This window comes from Acanthisitta chloris, unplaced genomic scaffold (assembly GCF_000695815.1).
Source record: "Acanthisitta chloris isolate BGI_N310 unplaced genomic scaffold, ASM69581v1 scaffold11089, whole genome shotgun sequence".
NCBI classification, from domain to species: domain Eukaryota; kingdom Metazoa; phylum Chordata; class Aves; order Passeriformes; family Acanthisittidae; genus Acanthisitta; species Acanthisitta chloris.
The window spans coordinates 1-3,906 of record NW_008692171.1 but is presented as its reverse complement, the minus strand read 5'-3'; positions in this window follow the sequence as shown (position 1 = coordinate 3,906).

The following is a 3,906-nucleotide window of genomic DNA, read 5'->3' as shown; positions in this document are numbered from 1 at the left end:
GAAATCCTTGTGTGTCAAGGTCCAGTATTTACTTGTTCTTAAATATTATACCATCCAAGCAGGATTCAAGGACTAGTTCGTTTCTGTAGGCTTTCCCAGGGCTAAGTGGGTTCTATACAAATTGATGGCAAAGGTGCTTAAACCCCATACTCCTTTTTACCTGACACAGAAGCAAAGCTCTTGCAGAATAATATGGTGTTAGGCACTTTTTTTAAGCAGGAAAGGTAGCTGTGGATTTAGGTTATTTCATGTAGGACATATTCTTGAACATAGGAACACAGGAAAAGGGCTTGATAAACTGGAATTTATAAACTGGATTTCTCATGGCTTCTTATTTAGCACTACACAGATTAATGTGGGTATTAGACAAGAATGGCAAGCGAGTTTTATTGCAATTACAAAAGGAGAATGAAAGGTGTTATCAAAGCTGTACAAAGCTGTAGAAACTAATCTCAAGAGGAGACACTGGCAAAAACACTTACTAAAGAATTCAAAATTTCTGTGTGGAGTTAGCATTTCAATAGAATCATAGAATAGTTTAACTTGGGAGGGACCTCAGGAGGTCATCTAGTCCAATCCTCTGCACAGAGAGGTGGAATATTGCTCTTTCAAACCCGCCTGGAATTTGAATAGCTCTTTACCCTTCATTTAAAAACTATCATCTGAGGGAGGGTGGTTTGCCTGGAGAAAAAGGGCAATGGGCTATGGGTTCCTATGCTCTCCCCATTTCCTCAAATTGCAGTGATTTTCACTGAATATTTCACTGTATCTCTGCATGAGGACTTTGGTTCTTGTAATCTCTTACTGATCTCATTATCATCATCATTGTTCTCAGTAGTTCCTGTAATTCTGCAATTAGATGAAGGCACAGAAATAAATATAAAATATTTAGTAAGTCCCTTGTAAAGCAAATGAGTATACTGAAAAGAATTACCTTATTCAAATGCACATAATTAACACTTCCACTTTAAATTTGATTGTAATTCATAATTTACAGGGCAGAGGGGAGGCTGCCAGATCTAATAAAAGGAAAAGAGGAAAACGATAATGCTGAGGCTCGTTAAAGGATGTAGAGGACAGTGCAGTCAAGGCCATGTCATGTAGCACAACAGCATGTTTTGCACTGGCTAACGGATAAGAGGGGAGAGAAAGAGAGGATGAACACCTCTTGCTGTCTCTCCTGATTCTATATTCAGGCATCTTTTAAGACAATTTGACTCTTTGGTGTCTGGTAACCATTAACATAAATCCAGAGCAGAAGTAAAGCTGAGGTAGCTTTGAGGACTAGAGGGAATGGTCATAAGCTGAGACAGGAGAGAGTCTGATTAGATGGTAGGAGAAATGTTTTCCCTGTTAGGATGTTCAGGAACTAGAACAGATTGCCCAGGGAGGCGGTGGAGTCACCATCCCTGGGAGTGTTTAAGAGGTGTCTGGACCTGATGCTGGAGGATATGCTTTAGGGGTTAGGCATTACAGCAAAGTGCCAGGCTAACAGTTGGACCTGATGATCACAGAATCATAGAATTTAAGGGTTGGAATGGACCTTACAGATCATCTAGTCCCAATCCCATCTGCCCTGGGCAGGGACACCTTCTCACTAGATCAGGTTGCTCAAGGCTCATCCAGCCTGGCCTTGAACACTGCCAGGGTCGGGGCAGCCACCACGCCCCTGGGCAACCTGTGCCAGTGTCTCACCACCCTTAGAGTAAAAAAACTTGTTTCTAACATCCAATCTAGACCTTCCCTCCTTCAGTTTGAACCCATTACTCCTTGTCCTATCATTGCATTGATCTTAGAGGTCTCCTCCAACCTTAATAATTCTATGATTTAGTAACTTCAACAGTGAGTCTTATGAGAGCAGGACAAAGACTGGGTAAGACTCTCAGAGAAGGATTTAGGTGGAGGAGATCCTTACTCTCAAGTCTGAGATGAAAGTATTCCACAAGCATGAGACAAGAATGACTGAATGTCCTATCATGAATATTCACAGCTTTAAAGGAAATTCTGAAAGACACCTGAGCTTTCTATACTCAGGACCAATTTCTGGAACATTCTGCATGTTAAATCTTAATAGTTTAAAAGTAAAAGATCCTTAAATATGTCTTTATACAAAAAACCCTTACATAGAAACACACACATATATTAGTAAAACCTCAACTAATACCAGAATCAAAATAATACATTTGAAATAGATTATTTTTGCAAAAAGATTGTCTAAACAATGGACCTGCAGCTAAAATAACCCTATGGATACCAATAACTTCATAACTTTGCTCTTGCTTATTCCTGATCTGTTATGTTTGTCCATTCATCTCTTAGCTCCTGGGCTTTCTTTCAGGGTCAGTCAGGTAGGTTCTTCTGACACAGAATGAGGTGACGTTTTGAGGAAGATTTACTACAGGGACCGTTCCCTGCAGACAGCATGGATGGGATTGTTCCCTGTGCACTGTAACAATCCCCCAGTACTGCCTCAGCAGGTTTGTTGCCATCATGCAATGCCTCAAGAAACACAACATATATCATTTTGCATAATGTTACGACTTGGATGAACTGTGTCAGTTTTTGTGAACCATTCGAAGAAAGAAAAATAACAACATCTTGGGTTCTAAGCAGAGCATAATATCCAACACAGAAGCAGCCAGTCCAGTACACAGGGGCCAAGCACTGTGGATGACACAGTTCTCCACCTCTTGACCTGCAGATCAGGGCATGTTCTCTGGAGGCAATGCCTTTGGCAGTATAAATGTCATTGTTATAATGTCTCTTTTGTTATCTACAGATGGTCCACCCTGTTCTTGTATCATAAACATTATCATTTATCATAGCCCTATGGGACACAGTATTTACAACCTATGGGCCATGTAAACTGCAGGTTACACAGCAGATATAATGATCATGAATGAAAGGTCAATTCAGTTAGAACTGTACAGAGACTGGGATCATGACATTGACCCGAAGGCAAATATTTCACCAACAAGAGGAGATATATCTCATTATGTATTGCAACAGATAACAATAATCACTACAGATCACTGCACTTTATGCAGAAGAATTTTCTCAGCCTCTCATGGGGAATTGTCAGTGAGAAGGCATGAAAATATAATGATTGTGAAAACAATTCTAACACATTTCTAAAAATAAAACTTTGTGAAACTTTCTTTTTTAGCTAGGAGATAAAAAATATAGGACATAACAATGCAGTTATTTGAATGGCAACAAAAGTAGTCCAGAGCATTATTATTATTATTCGATATAGTGATTCACACAGGTTGAGTTTGACAACAAATTACATAATATTGTTCTTCCAAAATTCACCTATGAATGGGTGCTATGAGGATACATCATGGTAGGAAGGACAAGTTTTGTTTATTGCCATGATTATGCTACCTACTTTTTCAATTGATAAAAGGACTGTTTTTTTAAAAAGTCAGAGAGAGACTTAGGGTGTCTTAGGTTTTTTTGGCTGCTGTGGATTAGTGGTATGAACCTATAAAATATGTGGTGTGATTAGATATTATTGTACAGCTGAAAGAAAAGGTAAATCCTTTATTTTCAATACAACCATGAAACTGCATTAAGAATATTTGAAGATTTAAAGAATATGCACAAATCAAATGGTTTGAACTTTTATAATATGTCATCCCTTGCAAAACACAGCACTAATGCTAATTTTGTGATACACAACTTAATAGAAAATTAGAGTATTTTTTTCACCACTAATTGATGGAGAAAAATATGCGTTGCATATATTAACAGGCAACTTAGTTACTCCTGAAAGTTCTGAAGCTGAAGCTTACAATTACCTACCCATATTTGTTATAAAATTTTTAAAGATCTATTTTATCTGCATTGTTTTATGGAAATGTCAGGGCATTCCTTGATGGGGACAGAGTGGCTGGAGAGCAG